Source organism: Leopardus geoffroyi, chromosome C2 (assembly GCF_018350155.1).
Source record: "Leopardus geoffroyi isolate Oge1 chromosome C2, O.geoffroyi_Oge1_pat1.0, whole genome shotgun sequence".
Taxonomy (NCBI): Eukaryota; Metazoa; Chordata; class Mammalia; order Carnivora; family Felidae; genus Leopardus; species Leopardus geoffroyi.
This window is the reverse complement of record NC_059333.1, coordinates 73,101,579-73,122,550: the sequence shown is the minus strand read 5'-3', so window position 1 is coordinate 73,122,550 and position 20,972 is coordinate 73,101,579. Positions and strand designations below refer to the sequence as shown.

General features: G+C 44.6%; 1 long non-coding RNA gene across 2 annotated transcripts in view; it reads left to right on the top strand.

Annotated features, from left to right (window-relative positions):
* LOC123611042 overlaps positions 1-20,747 on the top strand; it is a 122,456-nt gene extending 101,709 nt beyond the window's left edge. Inside the window, exon 4 of one of the 2 annotated variants that reach the window (XR_006718389.1) lies at positions 19,734-20,747. This is a non-coding gene — a long non-coding RNA (uncharacterized LOC123611042). Of the gene's footprint in view, positions 1-19,730 lie in introns of both variants that reach the window. The other variant, XR_006718388.1, reaches the window with a different exon arrangement.
* The last annotated feature ends 225 nt before the right edge of the window (positions 20,748-20,972 follow it).

The window sequence follows — 20,972 nt, the reverse complement described above, 5'->3', positions numbered from 1 at the left end:
TGCTGTGCCTTCATCTTACCAGTGGTAGAAAACAAAAACTAAAAACCAGACACTAAAAGCTTAAGAAGAAGTGCATGGAAGAAAACTTCCCATCGATAAAATTCTATTATTTTTTCTTCCCTTTGAATCGGGATAAAACTGATATTATTCTCATTATTGTGGCAGAACAATTTTTCTACTAGACTTGACCTCGGAGCCTAAGAGAAGGTAGAAGGTAGAAGCCTGGAGACTTCCTCCCAAATGTAGCTCCTCCTCGTCAGCAGCGATTCAGTGGCCTGTGTGCACCTTAGAGTTCTCTGGTCAGAGAGAACTTCAGGCACAGAAGGTTAAAAAAAAAAAAACCACATTTGATCCATCTATCTGTAGACTCCCCATTACTTCTTCTGGTGGGGAGGCAACCTCCGTTCACTGTGATTGCCTCTGCAAACGAGAAGGCCGAGTGGGCAGCTTGAGAGGAAGCCAGCTGGCATTAGATGCCATACACCCTCAGGGATATTTAAGCCCGCCCAGGCCCTTGGAGTTAATCTCTCCCCTCAGTGACCTCATGGGGACAAACGTGTGCCAGGATGAGGCTGTGGCTTCACACAAAAAAAGTTTATGGGCTTTGAAAGAACTTATGTCTCTAATCAGACAGCAGTGACCCCGAGAGTATTACACCCAACGTGGATCCGGGTCCAGTTACCAATGTGGCCGTCTTTATTGATGACATAAAGTTGATTCCGTTCCATTCCACAAATGTCTCCTGACTTCCTACTGTGTGCCAGTGCTGCCCTAGACACTGAGGATGCAGATAGAAGCCAGCCAAGCCCTCTGACCCAAAGGAGCTTAATAATAACTCTGGGAAAAGAGGGCAGATAGGTGCTTGAAGAGGGAGTGCCACTGGACAGTCAACAAGCGTTTTTTGAGGGCCCACTAGGTGCCGAGCATTCAGAACTAAGGGTTCCTAAAAGGGATTCTGGGAGGAAGTCTGATGGCAAGTTGACTCACTTTTTTGATCGTATAAACCATATTCGGTTCAATTTTAGGGACAAGTTCTTATTCAGGGTCTTTAAAACATGATTTTAATGCCTTTTAATTTCGATTTTTAATGTCTTTCTTGCTAGACTGTACGCTGTATGGGGGGCTGGGCTACAAATATGCCTTGTGCACAGTATTTCTCCAATGCGGAGACACTCTCTGGTCTAGCGACCAGTCTAGAAAATCATGAACCTGGGGAAGCTCCTAGGCTGTGAAGGTGGACATGAGATGGAGAAGAGGTGAGGAGCAAAAGTCCTGCTCACCAATTATCCTACGAAACGAGAATGAAATGATAGCTAAGTCCCCTCCCCTTGTCTCTCTCTCTCTCCGTCTCTCTCCCAATCTCACACACACACACACACACACACACACCAGTCAATTAAGGGCATGTAGGATGAATTGTGGGCTTCAAACTCCCATGGCTCACTGAACGCGCCATTCTCTTCAAGCTTTTAACCATCAAATGGCAGCTACCTTGGTTGGATGCCTCAACTTCTCTTTCTTTTGTTTCTTAAATTTTGTTTAATGTTTACTTTTGAGAAAGAGGAACAGAGCACGAGCAGGGGAGGGGCAGAAAGAGACAGAGACAGAATCCAAATCAGGCTCCAGGCTTCGAGCTATCAGCACAGAGCCTGACCCAGGGCTGGAACCCATGAACCGCAAGATTATGACCTGAACCAATCAGTTGCCCAATGGACTGAGCCACCAGGTGCCCCAACCTCCTTTTTCTTGCCATCTGCAGAATAGAGTCTAGAAATCTAAAATTTTGCCTAACCTCCCAGCCTTTGTGGCAGCTAGGGACGGTCACGTGAGATGGCACGAGGACTGGAGGTACAGCAGGCGTCCTGTAACCAGGAGGACAAAGCCACACCCCCCAGGCAAAGCAGGCACCCAGAGAGTAGAAACCCTGGGTCCCAAGAGGCCCTGGACTAGTCACCTCTGGGCTTCTTGTTACAGGAGGGAAAAGATCCCTCCATTGTTCAAACCACTCTAGTTGGTTTCTCTTACTTGTATCTGAGCATAAGCTCCCTATACATAAACTAGCACTATGGAGCACGTTTCATGTGCCAAGAGGCTTTACACTCATCAGCAACCACACTGAGAGGCACAAATAGCTAACATTTATGGAGTGTTTACTTTGTGCCAGAAACTATGCCACGTGATTTGCATGGATCAACCCTTTCCTCCTCATGTATCATCAGTGCCATTTTACAGACGAAGAAACAGGCTTGGACAGGCAATGTGGCTTGCACACATCTGGTAAAGGACAGAACTGCTAGCTGAGCTCTTCACCATCCCCAGCTCCCCATGACATCTCCTCCCAATCTCTTCACTGAAGTCATTCTCAAAGGGTGCCCCCTAGACCCGCGGCATCAGCACCCTGGAAAATTGTTAGAAGTGCAAATTATCAATCCCCACCCGGGACCAACTGAATCACAAACTCTAGCGGGATGACCGGCACTCTTGAGTTTGGACAAGCCCTAAAGGAGTTCCTGCTGTGTGTTAAAGCTTGAGGAACCACTGCTTTAGAATATGTGGAGAGCCTTCATTGTTTGCTTCTGGACATTCCTTCTTGCAGCTGCTGTCAGGCTCTTCCTCGGGTTCTGAATCCTGCAGTCCTCTCTTGATCCTGGGTGCTCGTTGACATCCGCACCTGTCTTTTTGCGTGACGTAAAAGGATTCTTTGCTGTTATGGCCCCAAGTCCACCTCGGGCCTTGAGTCTGCAGCCACCTAAACTTGGTGGTGTCCTGACTCCATCAATGCAATGTCAGGGACAAATCTGTCTGACCGAGGTAGCCCAGCCCAGCACCACCCCAGGCTGGATCAGCTCATTTGCTATTCCAGGCATTCCAGTCTCCTGTTCATACGTGTCCAAACACCTTCCAGAGTGGTGGCATCTTAGGAAGCCCCGCCAGGAGCTTCCATTTCCCTCTCAGCTCTATCTTTAGCCCTGGTGGTCTTTAAGAGTCTCCGAGTTAGGGCCTGGAGCCACATGGGTGCTTCTCATTCCCAGGTTTTGTGACTTTTTTCACAGACTTGGAGCCGGAAGGGGCCTTTGTTACCATCCAGTTCAGTCCCCTGATTTTACTGGAAAACTGAGGTCAAAGGAGGAGAAGCAATAGGGCCACATTTATCAGAAAGTTGGCGGAAGAATGAGACAGAACCCAAGTCTATAGGGCAGGATGCTGCGACGCTGACACCCAAGAGCAACTTCATGTCACCAGCTCAAGACACATACCTGCTAATTGTTTGGGGGGCAAAAAAGCTTTGGCTTCTGTTAGGCAATGTTCAAGATCAAACCCTGGACTAACCCTCACTTACTGATGCTCCACACGAGGGCAGAGAGAAATCTCAGTCCGGAGGAGTGGGAAAGAAGTCAGGGCAACGGGCCTGGCTGGGAAGAGACCCAATGATTTTCTGTAGCAACAATTATTTCCTTTGGATGTAAACTAGCCCAAGTTTGAACTGTCCATGGGAGAATAAAGGGATATTTATGATGCTGATGGGGTTTAGAAGAGAAAACTTATGATCCCTCGTAAGTAAAGGGCCTTTAAGGGACGGCAAGAATTACTGTGTTTGTTTTCTCCAAGGCTATTGGGAAGATAAACGCAAGCCCTTACTGAATGGTTACTGCCATGTTCCCTTAGCACAAGGTCCCACTTCTGAAGGTAACAAGGGCAAAGGGATACCACACCCCTAAGGTAAGTCCCAGCAGAGAGGGTCTGCCCTGGAGGAAGACTCAACAGAGTCCAAGTCTAGTTTACTTAAATTGCCATACCCCAGCGTTCAGTACAATTTTAAAGTGATATGACCATCAGAACCCTTCTTTGTGGGTAGGTTATCTAGTTGTGACGCCTCTTGGCATTCACAGGCAGCCAATTTCTTCCTGAGGAATTTCTACTAATCTCTTCTCCAGGAATAGACCTTGGCTCCCAAGGCAGTTTCAGAGAGTTCAAGGCATAGCTTGACTGCAGCCCTAGCACTGCCAAAGCAAAACACCCCGGCCATGGGCAAGTGGATGGAGATTTGCAGAGCCTTCTCTGAGGCCCCCCAAACCAGGAAGGTTGCAGTGGTCTGTGAGCTCTGGAATCCTCCCTGCTTCAGGGGCCTGGGGGCTTGAAGGTTTAAAGAAGAGGGTGACAGTAAGGAAGAGCAGCAGTTCGTGTCCATGTGATAAGCCTTAGCCACTCTGACCTACTTCTCCTTCCTCATCCACCCTTTCTGTGGCAGCTTTCCCACATCGTCTGTACTTCATCTTTATGCCAAACAGATTTAAGCCATTTGGGGTGAAATAGTACCAGTTTCCAGGCTCTGATTTTCCCTGGGAAGAATCTTCAACCAAATCGAAAATATAGTTTGTAAAATACTCCATTCAGATTTGCATCAAAATAATACAGAAGGAGAACGTGGTGGGATTATAGATGAAACAGGACTGTCTCTGAGCGGATAATTGTTAACGCTGGTTGAGAACATCATTCCCAAAAGTCAAAAGGAGGAAGCAACAACCCACGTGTCTACTGACAAGTGAATGGAATAATGAAATGTGGGATATACACACAATGGAATCATATTCGGCCTTGGAAGAGGAGGAGATCCTGGCACACGCTACAACATGGATGAAGCTTGAGGACATTACGCTAAGTGAAATAAGCCAGACACGAAAAGACGAATACCACCTGATTTTACTTACAAGAGGCACCTATAGTAGTCACATTCACAGAGACAGAAGGTAGGGTGGTGGCTCCCAGGAGCTGGGGGGAAAGGGAGATGGGGAGTTGTTTCATGGGTCAAGAGTTTCACTTTTGCAAGATTGAAAGAGCTCTTGAGATTGGCTGTACAACACTGTGAATGTACGACTGAACTGTGCACTTAAAATTGTTAAGAGGGTGGGGACACCTGGGTGGCTCAGTCGGTTAAGCTGCTAACTTTGACTCGGGTCATGACCTTGCAGTTTGTGGGTTCAAGCCCCGCGTCAGGCTCTGGGCTGACCGCTCAGAGCTTGGAGTCTGCTTCAGGTTCCGTGTCTCCCTCTCTCTCTGCCCTTCCCCTATTCTCTCTCTCTCTCTCAAAAATAAATAAACATTAAAAAAAATTGTTAAGAGGATAAACTTTATGTTGTACATTTTACCACAATTAAAAATTGTCAAGTTATATAGTTACAGAAAATTCCAAGCACAGGGCTGCCTCAGTGGCTCAGTCAGTTAAGCATCTGACTTTGGCTCAGGTCATGATCTCACCTTTCATGGGTTCCAGCCCCATGTCAGGCTCTGCAACCCTAGCAAACTGCTACACTTCCCATTCATATGTACTGTCATTTTTGTGGTCTGTTGCTTTTTTTTTCAATGTTTATTTATTTTTGAGACACAGAGTGAAAGTGGGGGAGGGGCAGAGAGAGAGGGAGACACAGAATCTGAAACAGGCTCCAGGCTCTGAGCTGTCAGCACAGAGCCCAACGTGGGGCTCGAACCCACAAAAGGTGAGATCATGAGCTGAGCCAAAGTCAGATGCTTAACTGACTGAGCCACCCAAGCGCCCCCGGGCTTGGAATTTTCTATAACAAAAAGCTAAACATGTTTCATATTCAATAGCAACAGAGAACTTATTTTAAAATCTAGTAATAAACTTAAGAAATGTGCAAAGTCTACATTAAAAATACGATAAAGCTTTACTAAAGGATATAAAAGAGGTCTCGAATTAATGGTTGCCTTGTTCCTGGATGGGAAGATGTAATCTTGGAGTCGTGTCCATCTTTTCTTTATTTAGTTCCATCTTTCCAAAAAGCCAAAAAGGAGCTTTTCTGAGGAACAACAGGCTGATTCTAATATTTATCAGGAAGAGGATATGCAAAGGAAGAGCCCTGGTAAATGTGACAAAGAGAAGCAGCAGGACATGGGAAAGATGGCCTTGCCAGGGAACAAATTGGAATATGATGTTAGTGAAGAAATGGATTCTGGGAGCAGCTGAATGTGTCTCTTTCCCTCCATACAACTCCTGAGAGAGTGAGAGAGTGAGCAGGGAAGGGGCCGAGAGAAAGAGAGAGAGAGAGAATCCCAAGCAGGCTCTGCACTGTCAGCCTAGAGCCCAATGTGGGGCTCAAACTCATGAAGTGCACAATCACAACCTGAGCCAAAAGCAGGATTCGGACACTCAACTGACTGAGCCACACAGGGACCCCAATGGATTCTGTTTTTTTAAACACAGAATTCAGTTCACTTGCACTTAGCCTAACAACTATTATACCTGATTTGATTCCTTATGCTTGTGATAGTTCCTTTTCTTTTTCTTTTCCTTTAATTTTGCTAGTTTGCTCAAATTGCTATTACATTCCACCCTTGCTAATGTGGGAGTTCTCTGTACTCTTTCCATCTCATTAATGGTTATCTCCCCCTTCCGTTTCCGGTGCTCTTCTGCCTTACTAGTATAGAAATACTATTATTGGAAAATGAGGTATTTTTTCTCCCACTTAGATACTCTATTCCCTTATTATCTCTCCCACTTAGATGCTTCTTTCCGCCACCAGTGAGATATTTAGAATACTCTTCCTTTCCCAGTTTTCTTCTCCTTACCCCAAGAGACTTTAGGACGCTATTACTCTGCATGCCCTGCCCCAACTCCTAGGTTTTGCTGAGATTGCACAGTACTTTTCTTTCTAGATCTTATTAGCATTTCCTTTGCACCTCTATTTTAAGAATCCTTATTCAGCATTCACATTTTCAGACAGTCTATTATTGTCTATTTATATTTGAGATATGTCTATATCAGATATATATATATGTATATATATATCTGTATGTATCTATGCACACATATACATATATGGGTATATACATAGGTAAACATGTATATACATGTGTGTATTTGTATACATAAACATGGTTTACTGATCATCCTGTTTCCTTTCTTCTCTATTATAATTCATTTGATTTTGATTGGAGTACTTTAAAAATGATTTTCTTCAGAGAATCTTATAATTTTCTAATCGATGCCTATTTGTAAATATGTATGTATGTGTATTTCAATATACATACATACACACTGCCTTCTTTCTAGAAGACTAAGTAAGTAGAAAATTCTCTATAAGATTTACTTTATGGAAACCACCAATTGCTAAAATGTAGTCTATATGACTTCTGCCTATGTTGTTCTCTCTTTATCTTGGCAACCAGCCATATGTATATATGTAAATATGTACTGAAATATATATACATGTACATTGGAATAGATATACATACATATATTCTGCTCTTGTGGGTGAATGACAACTTGGCTAGGTATAGGGCTGTTGGGCTGCTGTTCTTGACCCCAAGAATCTGTAGATGTCGTTCCACCATCTTCTCTTGTTCTGCAGGACTCAGTCCCATGATCCATCTCCTAGATCTGCCCTTAAAATCTCATACTTTCCATCATGATTCCAATTTCTTCGTATTTTTCTCTGAGGTCAGTGATATTTCTCCCTCTTTATCTTCTAGGCCATTAATTCAATCTCATCTCTACCTTTTTTTTCTCCTTAAATTATTCATCTCTTTTTTTTTTCTTTTTTGGCCTAGAAAAAAGCACGCTTTTCAGTTTCAGGATGTCTTCGTTGGGCTTTTTATGTTATTTTTGTTGTGAAAGTTATCATCTGTCTCCTCTGGTGGTTCTTTAGAAAGCTGTCCTGGATATTTGGTATGTTCCTTTCCTTGTGGCTATAGGTCGCTTGGGTGTGTTGTTTCCTTTCTTTGCCTGATCCCGTGGCTCAGTGGCTGGAAAGCCGGTGGTTCTGGAGGAGGCTCCTGTAAGAGCAGACAGACAGGTGGACAGTCCCCTGTTGAGGCAGCAGAAGGAACTCTCTGCTCCTGGGTCTCAAGGTACCAAAGATGTCACATCCTCAGCTCACCGGTTGGGTTCCTCCTTTGCTTCTTGGGGGCAGGGGGAGGCTAGAGGGTGTGTGGACTTGACTGAGTACATGTGGCCAGAGTCAGGCTTCCTTCAGAATCTCCTCCCAGGCTCTCTTAGGGAGAGAACAACCCTGCTTCAACGACCCATCTTGTTTCCTCCAGCTGCTTGGCCCAGAAAAGGTGATGGGTGGGAGCAGGTGTTGTATGGAGGGAAAGGAGACACATTCAGCTGCTCCCAGAATCCATTTCTTCACCCTCAAAATAAATAAACTTAACAAAATTAAATCTTAAAAAATAAATAAAAATAAAAAACAATCTATAGGGGCGCCTGGGTGGCTCAGTTGGTTGAGCGTCCGACTTCGGTTCAGGTCATGATCTCACAGTTCATGGATTCGAGCCCTGCATCAGGCTCTGTGCTGACAGCTCGGAGCTTGCAGCCTGTTTCATTTTCTGTGTATCCCTCTCTCTCTCTGCCCCTCCCCCACTCGCGCTCTGTCTCCCTCTGTCTCAAAAATAAATAAACATTAAAAAAAAATTTGGGGGGGCGCCTGGGTGGCTCAGTCGGTTAGGCGGCCGACTTTGGCTCAGGTTACGATCTCGCGGTCTGTGAGTTTGAGCCCCACGTCGGGCTCTGTGCTGACAGCTCAGAGCCTGGAGCCTGTTTCAGATTCTGTGTCTCCCTCTCTCTGACCCTCCCCCATGCATGCTTTGTCTCTCTCTGTCTCAAAAATAAACGTTAAAAAAAAATTTTTTTTTAAATTTTTTTAAAAACCCAGAATCTGTAGATTGTGCTAGGAAAAAAAAAAAAAACCCTCAAATCTATCTTAATGTCATTTAGAAAAAATATACCTTAAAGTGACAAAGAAAAATTTTAAGTCTAGGCACAGATCCATACAGATAGGAAAATTTACTATCTGGTAGAAGAGGTACTTCACATCATTAGAGAATGGATAAATATTTCATAGTGTTGGGGCTCATATGTATTCAGAAAAAATCAAAGTTGGATAAAGAAATATCTGTAGCAAATGAGGTGCCCTCAAGAAAATTAAAAGGCAAACAACAGATCCAGAGAAAACATTTACAACATATGTTTTTTTCATAATAAACAAAGAACTAATATCCAGAATTTGTAAAGGTATCCTACAAGACAGCAAGAAAAAGAAAGCTGCCCAGTGCAACAATGGGCAAAAGATATGTACATTTCACAGAAGGGGAAAGCCAAATGGTCAATACACCCATAAAATGATGCTACCACTTAGAGTAAATGGGGGAAATATATCTTATTATAACACAATGCCATTTTTCTCTCATCAGATTGGCCAAAGAGGAGAGGGAGAGAGGTTTGGGGGAGTATAAATTAGAAGTCAAATTGACAATATCTAATACAGTATTTTTGGCTTGAATCTATTACAATTGTAAAAGTGCATTTCTTTTGACTCAGACATTCTTTTCTTCATCCTTATTCTAGAAGAAAGCGCATGTGTGCAAGGAGGCATGCCCACAGAAAACATTGGCAATAATGTAAATACCCATTAATAGGGGAATGGTTGAATAAGCTGTCACACACCCAAACTATGGCATCTTGCAGCCATTAAAAAGAATGAGTTACCATATACCTAATGTAAAGAGAGATGAAAAGATATTTTTGACATATTGTAGAGTGAGAGAAGCAAGCTGCAGAATCATTTATATAGTATGTCACTGTTGCAGAAAAATCCCACAAAACTGTATTTTACCTTTATTGTATAAGTATGTAAATGGGAAAGGGATTGGGGTTAGAGACAAGCAAAAGGAATTTTAGTTTCATCTATATTGTCTGAGTTTTTACAATAAAAGAGTACTCGTGAATTGTATATGTGCAATTAAAAAATAAGTTTACTTATAACACGAAGAAGTACCTTCATGGTTTGAAGGGCAGATGTGTCCCTTAATCCGTTCATAAATGCCTACTGTAGGCCAGTTGCTGTTGGGGAGAAAAAAAATGAATCATATACAGCTAAGTCCCACAGGCATTTTCTGTCTGGTAGAGGCGATAAGGCTTATAAACCAGTATGTGAAATATGTCAGCAGAATATGATCCAAGCCATAGGAGGCATTCAAACCAGTGCTGAAGGAGTTCTGAGAGGAGATTAGTTCCTGGGGAGGGAAGAGGGGAGGAGAAAGAAGCAACAAGGTCTCATGGTGAAAGCAGTGTGTGTGTGTGGGGGGGGGGGCGTGCACACACACATACACAAGAGCCCAAATACACTTGACAGAGGCTGGGAAGGAGTGGCCACTGGGCTAGAAAAGACCCCTAATGGGGGACTTATATGTACAAGTACAGGTGAGGTTATACTTGGTCAGGAGAGGCAGGAGAACAGCGAGCACTTGAGTTGAGTAGCCTAAGGGTAGTGGGGGAGTAGGGGCAAGTAAGTAGTGGGTGATAAAGTTAGAAAGGGAAACCTTAGCAAGTTTAGCTAGGTTTAGCTAGCGCTTTCTGAATGCCGATGAATTTCACTGTCTAATTGGGGGAGGGAAAGAGGTTGTCTGGAGCAAGAAATACAGACATAATTATGTATTTAAATTTTTTTAATGTTTGTTTCTGAGACAGAGAAGGGGACAGAGTGTGAGCAGGGGAGGGGCAGCGAGAGAGGGAGACACAGAATCTAAAGCAGGCTCCAGGCTCTGAGCTGTCAGCACAGAGCCCAACGCGGGGCTCGAACTCCCAAACTGCGAGATCATGACCTGAGCCGAAGTCGGATGCTCAACCAACTGAGCCACCCAGGCGCCCCTACATGATTATGTATTTAAAAATAACTGTAATGTCACATACATGCTCGATTATAAAATAAAGATAGCCAGGCCGAGAGATTTGGGTTCAATTTACAAAGGGTAGGGAGCCACAGATTTTTGAGGACAGGAGTGACGTGATCAGTTATAGGGATCTCACTATGGCCCTGTGTGCGGGTGGATTACAACAGGTGGTTACAATGGTCTGGACCAGAGGTGATCAGAGCCTACTAAGGGAGTGACAGGGAGAAAGAAGAGGAAAGAACAGACCTGAGCAATAGTATGAAGGAAGAATTGCCAGGATTTAATGCTTTTGAATGCATTGCCTGGGAAGTATTTGGGGATACTCAAGCAGAAGTGTGTCGGATAAAAGAGCAAGTTGGACAAGAAGATCTCAGGAAGGCCAGCTGGCTGGGGATAACAGATTTTGGAGTCCTCATTTCTGGCTGGAGGACAAAGTGTTGGAGAGATTGGTACAGGAGAGCGCTTGGAATGAAACAAGAAAAGGGAGAATCATTCTGGAATCTCTTGGGATCTCAGCAGAGCAGAAAAGATCCAGGAAATGATGCCAAGATTTCAATTACCCAGGAAGGTCACGGAGGAGCTAACAGAGGAATTTGGTTCTGACATCTCCACCTCAAACTCGGGCTCATACTCTCCGAGGCGAGACACCCAGCTGATTCTGTGTGTGGGGCTGACCGGGTGAGGCAGATACCAGAAGGCCTCAGCCACATTGCAGAGGAAGGGTGGACATAAACAGGACAGGACTCAGGATGGAAGGGCTGATGAAAGAAGGAAAGGCGTAACCGCAGCCTCTGGTTAAGGATCACGTCCCTGGTGGTGGCGCTCTGCCCCTGGCCTTCCTACTGTTCTTCACTGGCCTCCCCTATGGCTTGCGTGGGGGCACAGACCATCCCAGGACACAGAAGAGAAGAAAAGGTGCAGACAGCTCTTCCCGGCTGTATGTGGGTGCAGGACCTTGCCTCAGGTGGGCTGCTGGTAAGTGGTGAATGACAGATGCATTTTATAACCCCAGCTTAAAGGTTCCTTCAATATATACTTTTGTCTTTATGTCATTCACATTTTATTTCTCTATGTATAAAATGCAAGCTGAGTTTGGCATTCAAGGCTTCCATAATTTGGTTCCATACTACTTAGCTGTGGCTGCTGTCTTCAGTTTGGGCCACCCTCCTCCATCCCCCTCCCTGCTGCAGAGGCTGGCCTACAGAAGCCTCAGTATTCTGCTGGGTTCAGCTATTAGGAAGCTCCCGAAGGGTACCTAAAGGAGGGAAGAGTGTGAAGTCAGGGTACTGTTCCCTTTGGGTCTCAGTGTGATTCTGGCTTTATGAGACTAAAGCTTGCAATTGTATTGGTCCAAAATAATGAATAAAATGTTAGCTACAAAAGTGAATATCTATTGAGAACGAGAAAAGAATTCACAACAAATTGCAAATTCTAAACAGCTTAAAAATACCAAAGATATCACTAAATGCAGAAAAATGACAATATTTTTCTTTTTTTTTTGTAATTTTTTTTAAGTTTATTCTTTTTGAGAGACAGAGAGAGACAGAGTGCAAGCAGGAGATGGGGCAGAAAGAGAGGGAGACACAGAATCCAAAGCAAGCTCCAGGCTCTGAGCTGTCAGCACAGAACCTGATGCGGGGCTCGAACCCACGAACCACGAGATCATGACCTGAGCCAAAGTTGGACGCTTAACCAACTGAGCCACCCAGGTGCCCTGACAATATTTTTCTTAATTAATTGCTTGGAAAGTCTCTATAATATTTTCCCTATATTTTTTGGCGGCATACCCTTTGCCTCTTCATATGACAATTTTGTAACATAATTTTCTAGACACAGTGTAGAAATATAATCCACTCTTCCCTCTAGTAGGTTTGATTGGAATTTTGGTTTTTTTGTTTTTTTTTTGTTTTTTTAAATTTTTTTTTCAACATTTATTTATTTTTTTTTGGGACAGAGAGAGACAGAGCGTGAACGGGGGAGGGGCAGAGAGAGAGGGAGACACAGAATCAGAAACAGGCTCCAGGCTCTGAGCCATCAGCCCAGAGCCCGACGTGGGGCTCGAACTCACGGACCGCGAGATCGTGGCCTGGCTGAAGTCGGACGCTTAACCGACTGCGCCACCCAGGCGCCCCCTTGTTTTTTTTTTAAATCATTGGTAATGTAGAATTATCTCAGTTTCACCACTTGTTGTTTGCAATATCATGTAAAATTTGAGATTGCTGCCCAATTTGGGAAGGCCTCTATCATTTTCTTCCATATATAACTAAGGTTTAGGGCATTTCAAATTTTCTTGTGCAGGACCTAATCTTAAATACTCTGAATTGCCAACACTTATAAACCAGCCTGTCTTTGATGTCCCCATGATCATGGCATTTTATGAGTTTTATGTGATTTTCTGTCGAGAATGCTGTGGGGCTTTGCCCAGACCCCCTATTGGGGCCAACACAGCCAACCCTCAGCTGTTGGGAATATCAAATCCACTGAGACCATACGCTGGTTGGCTTCTCCCAATACTGCCATCTTCATTTCTTCATGATTGTTATCTCCTGAGAGCTTTCTGCAGTAAGCTTTCTACATGCAACTTTCCATTTCATAGGCAGTTTCCAGGGAACCCATCTAAGACGTCTTCATTGATGTCGGGATTTGTATCAGAGCAGCAAGAAATAGAAATCTTTTCCCAATGAGTTCGTATGCTTTCCTCCTCTCCAATAAGATTATCAGAGGGGCGCCTGGCTAGATCAGTCATAAGAACATGCGACTCTTGATCTTGGGATGGTCAGTTCGAGCCCCATGTTGGTTGTAGAGATTACTTAAAAAATAATAAGAGAAGATTATCAAATAATCCAAGTCTTTTACTTCTTTTTGCATTTCTTTCTTCCTTTTAATAAATGGCTAATTTTAGTATGATCTGAATTTTTTTTTTTTATGCTTATAAACTACAAACACAGGAATCTAAAAACTATTGTGTAAAACTCCATTCAAAAAGAGAATAGTAGCGGGTGCCTGAGTGGCTTAGTCCGTTACGCTTCTGACTCTTGATTTCAGCTCAGGTCATGGTCTCATGGTCCTGAGATTGAGCCCCCAGTCAGGCTTTGTGCTGAGCATGGAGCCTGCTTGGGATTCTCTCTCTCTCTCTCTCTCTCTCTCTCTCTCTCTGCCTCCCCCTCAAAATAAATAAATAAACATTAAAAGAAAAGAGAATAGTAAGGTGTGTTTATAGTTGCATGTGCCTCATTATATTTCTGACAATGAGAAGTGAATTCTTCAGTTAAAATTTTATGAGGCTACTGATGGGCCGCAGATCAGCGTCTGGTTCCTCACATTACAAACCACCGTTCTCTTTGCTACCCATGTTGGGCACCAAAGACACACATTCAGATTACAGTGTGACATCTTACTGTCTTCACGTCCTGACCTCAGATGAGGTGGAGGTAAGAGAATTCCTGGAAGCCATTCCTACATGAGGATAGCTAGCAATGCATTAAATATCTACAGAAGTGACTGTGAGCGACCACGATATATTTCACCAAGCCCAAAGTCATCTCCCCCCAACCAGATCCTAAAAATTCCCATGACAACTCCAAAGCCACCCAACATACCAAGTGTGTGGTGGAGGGAAACTGGGATAGAAAATATCCTGCTTTTTGAAAAATTTAATGCCCCCTCCCCCGCCAATTTACAAAAGCATGTGACATACGAATATATTGCTAGGGCTCTTCCTCAGGCCCGAGAAGGGGCCTGTGCAAATGTGGGGTTCATGTAGCTGAAATGTCACCTGCTTCAGTGTAAATCTGCCTCTGGATCTTCCCTTCAAGGCTGCCTCAAGCTGGATGTGTCCTTGACTGAAGACCTTGGTTCATTCTAAGACAGTTGCTCTGCATGACTCTCTTTCTGTTCTGGTCACTGTCTCTGTGCCCAGAGGTTATAAAGCCTTGGCTCCTTACTACACTGTTCTTTGAGGTTCCCCTGTCCCCTTTCCTTTGCAAATAAACCCTCTTCAAATTACCCCATTCTGGGTGTGCCCTCTGTTTTCTGTGGGGACCCTAACTAGTCATCACTCCCTCCTCCCCAGCAAGTGCCTCTGTTCCTGCCAGCTGCCCCTGACTCTCCCTTCCTTACCCCACCCACAGATCACTCATTCACTCGGGTTTTGACGTATGTCACCTCCCAGCCTGAACGTCCTGAGCAAATCCTACCCATTTCCCCAGACTCAACTCCATCCCAGCGGTCTCCCCAAGCAGAGGAAGCACGGTGGGTGAATGGATACTTGAATATTGTCTGAACAGAGTCTGCTTTGCAGACAGTCCAGGGAAGGGGGAGGGGCTCCAGGAGATATTGATTTCATAATTAACCCCCGGAAAAGGAGGCTCTTTGCAACATCTTTCCTGGAGACTAGAATCCCTATTTATGCCACCACTTAGTGAGACCCTGTCAAAGCGAGGGAGGTCCCTTCCATTCCCCAAGTGAGCAGGGCGGGACTCCCTTTGTCTGTGAGTAAGTGAGTGATTAAAAGTGAGGCTGGCCAAATGCCCTATACAAATCATTTCCAGCCACAGTGCTCAAGGGACTCTGCTGGAATGCGGGGCAGGAACACAAATGGATCCTTGCTGTGCCGGTATGAGGAAGAAAGTCATGTCAGACCTAGGAAAAGGGGATTCTTTGAGAACAGAAGGGAGAACAGCACTAATCTGAGGGGGAACAGAGTCCAGATTTCTTTCTCTCGGGCTCCATGAAATCCTTCATTGCAGGAAGTGAGGGGAAACAGTCTCAGCCTGGGTTAATGGGAGCACATCATGGCCTCCTCCTAGAAAAAGGAGGCTGAGAGAAAGGTGGGCTCCAGGCCTTTAGTTCCAGAGAGCAAAACAGTCTGGGTGGCTTGTTGGCTACTCGGGCAGGAGATGACTGCGGGGCCATCCATGCATATTGCCCTGGGTGGGAAAATTGGGGCAGGATTTTGGCCAGAGAGGAGATTCTCATCACTGAGGGTGCGGGAAATCTGCTTAGCATTTGGGAAGCTTCATGAAAAACAAGATGGAGTTTGGAAGCCAACTGTCTGCTTTGACTTTCCGAGACTTGTGCAGAAAATGTAGGGACTCTTAAACCAGCAAAGTGCCAGATGTCTGAGGAATTGCTCTCACTGGTTGATTTGAAAGTAGGACATATTTTCGTCTCCTTCATAAAATTGGAAAGGTATGCCTGTCTAAATGTAAGGAAGTAACTGGGGCGCCTGGGTGGCTCAGTTAAGCTCCGGACTCTTGATTTCTGCTCAGGTCATGGTCTCATGGCTCGTGAAATCAAGCCCCTTGTAGGGTTCTGCGTTGACAGTGTGGAACCTGCTTGGGATTCTTTCTCTCTCCTTCTCTCTGCCCCCCTCTCAAAATAAATTAATAAACTTAAAAAAAATAAATGTAAGGAAGTAACCGATTAGCTCTTGACTCTCTACATGTGGTATGTGGGGTGGGGTAGTGGGGGGGGGTACTGGAGTGAGAGGAGTGATAATCAGTGAAACATAGTATTAAATATTCGTGGAAAGAGTACTAACCACAGGCAGTGAATGTGTGACTTAGACCAGGTTCCACTGCCAAAATTGTTGTGACTTTAGGTAAGCCAATTTCCTATTCTGAGTTTCAGCATTGTCATTTGTAAAATAAGTTAATTGGACTAGATGATATTTACCATCTCTTCTAGTTGAAAAAATTCTATGATTCGTGTAAACCCAATCACAGAGTGTAAACTATTTTTAGTCCTCCGGTTAAGTGAGTTTATTCTTCTTTGAGCAGCATGATAACAAAGCCTGGGCTCTTATCTTGACTCTGCCTCTGTATGACCATGAGTAAGTCAAAATGCCTCTCTGAGCTTCACTCACTTCCAAGGCTCACAAGGTTGGATGTGGTTTACTCATTCTCCAGCTTTGAGGTACAAAACAAAAAATGTCTTGGGTCTCACTGTGTTGTTTCCAGCTAAAAAGATAGGCTTTTCTGAGTCTTCTCTCCTGGACATTCTATCACAAATAAAGTGGATCTATCATATATCTTGACTTAAGATCAACCTCAACATGTAATCCCCTAGGACTTAAAAGGTACATAAATGTACAGAAGATGGAAGTATCTTGGGTTTTCCTACATTTAGGCTCCTATTAGCTTCTTAAGATGAATCTCAACCCCTGACATTATTCTCCTTGGGGGACTCCGGATTTCTAGAACATCCATGGGGCCTTTTGAAGGAGGAGAAGGTACATCTTCTTCTGGTGCTTTTCCAAGACCCTGAATCCTGGAACCAAAACATGTCCCCATTGGGTCTCAATTTCTCAGACTGCTTCCAGCCTACCCTTCCTGCTAATTTATTGTTAACAGAACCACCTTCAACACAGGAGCTAGAAAGAAGTTGTGCTTTCACAAGGAAATGAGTAGAACAGTTAAGGCCTAAAGGTCTTGTCTTATCACACTAGTTTTGGATCAGGCCAACCCAAATTTGACTCTCAGTGGATTACTTTCTAGCTGTGTGGCCTCGTGTAAGTTACTTTACTTCTCTGAATTTCAGTTTCCTCCTCTGTGTGTATCTACCTTCCAGCATGGCTGTGAGGTTTAGAGATACTATTCATCAAATAATGGTCTCTATGCTCAAATCTATCTGGAGCTCAGTACATTTTAGTTCCTTCTTCTCCTTCCTTTCACAAAATATTATGAGAAAGTGAAGAGGTGATGATTCTTAGCTAGGTAGCATAATGGGTCATATCGAGCCTATATCCAGCTTTCCAGCCTATTTTTAGCCTCTGACTCTCTGGTCACACAGAACCACCTCTCTATCCTCAAGACACATCCTATGTTATATTGTACCCTTGTTTTCATAATTCTCTGTCCAGACCACCCTCCCCAGTCTCCGCATGCCTAAATATTTCTCACTCTTCAAGGTCTGGTTCAAATGCCATGTTACACAGGAAGCATTGCCTGACTTCTAACTGCATATCAACATTGCCTCTTATGAGTTACCACAGTGCTTTTTGTGTCTCACTCCTCCTTTTTCCCTTCTACTAGATAGAAGTAAGAATATTGTCCTCTCTCTCACCACCAGCAGACTGTGGAGATATACACTGTACATGTATCATCTTGGGAACCCTCAGGAGGGTTGACCTACACAGAGCAAAAACTCAAGAAAACGTTTTCAATTAACTAAATGAATACAGATGTGTTTATTTGAGGTAGAAGACAAGATAAACTATAGCTCTTCAGAAAAGGGAACAGGGGCATGTGGATGGCTCAGTTGGTTAAGCGTTGACTCTTGATTTTGGCTCAGGTCATGATCCCAGGGTCATGGGATCAAGCCCCGAGTCGGGCTCCACTCTCAGCATGGAGCCTGCTTGAGATCCTCTCTCCCCACTTCCCCTCTTGCCTACTTGCTCATGCTTGCTCTCTTTCTCTCTCTCTCTCTCTCTCAAAATAAATAAATAAATAAACATTTTTAAGAAGGGAACAGAGGGGAAACAAAAATTAACACTATTTGTATACCTATGCTGTCAGGCGGATATTGCGATCCCCAGTTTACAGAGGTAGAAAATGAAGCTTATGGAAGCTAAGTAATAATATTATGTGGACATTAATGGGCACAACTATGTGTTGTGTTCTTTCCCCAGTGCTTTCGCACACATCATTTCATTTAATACACACAACATGGATGTTATGAAGTAGTGTTATCCCCATTTTGCAGATGAGGAAATTGAGGCTCAAAGAAGTTAAGTAGATAACCCGAGATTACAAAGTTCATCTAGGAGGTGGTTGTAAACGTATACACTGTACCTCAATTAGGTGATATTGGCGCGATCCTTTTTTCCCCCCATAACTGATAATTTTGTCCCCTACAGACCCGTATCCCACTGAGGATTGGGGGAAAACACACACACACACACACACACACACACACACACACACACACAATAACTAGTCAAGTCACAGCTGTCAGACATTTTTGGTTTTTTGTTTTTGAGGGAGGATGGGAATAGGAGAACTGGTGGGTTTTTTTGTTTTGTTTTCAGTTTTCTCAGTTTCTTTTGAATAAACATTCAAGTAATTCCAGGTTCAAAGTTTTCCTACCAGGCTATTTCTCCCTCTCTAAGTTCTGCCCCTCTCCTCTGCCTCCCAGGAAGGCAGATATCTGCTCTCTTCTCTAGGTTCTCACTGCCCTAAGTGGAAAAGTCCCTACTGTGTTCACGTGTGCAGCTAAAGTCCATGTTGCAGAAGCCTGTGGTCTGTTCTCCTGGCCTGGTTGGGTGTGATGTGATGTTCCCTTCCCCTCTCCTTCTGGCTGCTGGCTCAGCAGGTCTCAGCCTGTCCCCTGTGTCATGGGCAGTCCTCCTCATCCTGCTTTGGGTCACTTCCCCCTTGCCACAGAGGCCCTTGGCAAGTCTGCTGGCCTCAGCTCTCGGTGACCTTCTACATTCCCCATTGGGGGCCCTCAGGAGCTTTGAGTCAGGCTGGGGAGCAACAAGCTGAGGGGGTAGGCCCCACCTCAGGCCCTCTCTCTGTCCCGTGAGCCTCTCAAGGTCAGTGCAGGGTCCTCGAAGGGCAGTCTCCTCCCAGAGTCTCTTCAGCAGGAAGGGGGTACAGACTACTGCTCTGGAATCTGCCCTGCTTCTGATCCTCCCCTCTAACCACTTGCCCCTCTCCTTCCCATCACTCCTCACTTCCCACTCCTCCTCCCTGTGGTGAAAGGATTTCTTGTCCCTCCCACTGTTTGACTGAGACTATCCCTGTGTGTTCTCCTTCCTGTGGCGTCATTCATCTTTTTTTTTTTTCTTTCTTAGAGCCATAATGGCAGAATGGCTGCAAAGAGAATATATAAGGAAGGCATTTTGAAGAATATTATCTGTATTCCACTCATAGCTCTAAGAACTAAATCCAAATGTGTCCAATCCTAAAGCTCCATACTATGGAGCCCAACACTACAAAACTTGAGTAGGGTAGATCTGGGATTTGAGCCCAGGTCTAATCCAACCTCAAAATCCAAGCTTTCTCATGAGACCATTTTTCCCTCTCTTTTTTCACCAGCAGAAAGCATCCTCAAGGCCCTGTCCCCTCCAGGTGTATCCTGGGGCCTCCAGTCCGTGTCATAGCAGGTGCAGGAGCTACCAGCGTCCCTCCTCCTTCCTGGCTGAGCAGAGTCCACGGTATCTCCAGCTCGCAGAAGACCTGTCTTTGAAAGCACCTGTGCATTTGCTTGCCTGCTTTGGATCACTTAAGGCAGGCTTGAGTGGCCTTTCAATCGGTTAGTTTTGTGGCTGGTTTATTCCTCTGGCGGGGTAAGAGGATTTCACTTAGCTGTGTAAAGGAAGAAAGGCAGTTCGGGGGCCAAGTGCTTACAGCAGCAAACGTCAGGTCAAGCTGAAGGACACTGAAGTTTCCCACCGACCTCAGAAGCCCTCTTGAACAACTTTCTCTGCAGGTTTGGTGCAAACATTGTTTTATTTTGTTTTCCACTCAGCCAGATATTCACAATCTGTTTCCCCCACCTGGAAAGTTGCATAGTCTGACAGGCACAAGGGATTTAAGAGATTCCTAGCTGGTGCTGCTACTGTGGATTAGCAGCTGGGCAGAAAGGACGGTTGGCCTCTTTGATGTGCCTTTACGAGTACATAGAAATGCAGAACTGAGACAATTTCCTGGATCATTCTAATAAATATGAACTATACTTGCCCAAAGTATTTTGGGTCATAATTTTCAGACAGAGACCAAAGTGATGCATGTCTTGATTCAGTTCTTTATGACAGGCCCGGAGAAACCTAGTCTAAGGATTTAACTTAGCAGCCATTTATTGATTTTCTGATGCACAAGAGAAAGGGTCTGGGCAGGTCAGCACTTCTATTACAAAGACAAGTAAGACCTGGTCTTGAATCTCACGTGGTTTCTGGTTTTAGTGGAGGTGGGTGGGGTGAGACGTATACAGCCTGCTCACTTTAAGAAAATCCTGTCTTGGGGCCCCGGGGTGGCTCAGTCGGTTAAGCTTCCGACTCCTTGTTTCAGCTCAGGTCACATGATCTCACCGTTTGTGAGTTCAAGCCCCGTGTTGAGCTCTGTGCTGCCAGTGCAGAGCCTGCCTGGGATTCTCTCTCTCCTTCTCTCTCTGCCCCTCCCCCCCTTGTGCTGTCTCTGTCTCTCTCAAAATAAATAAAAATAAACTTAAAAAAAAAAAAAAGAAAATCCTGTCTTAACTCTGCCCCCTACTCCGTTGCTTCACAGACTGATTTCTAGAAAGATTGGTTCGTATGTATTGTCTCTCAGTCCCCTCCCACT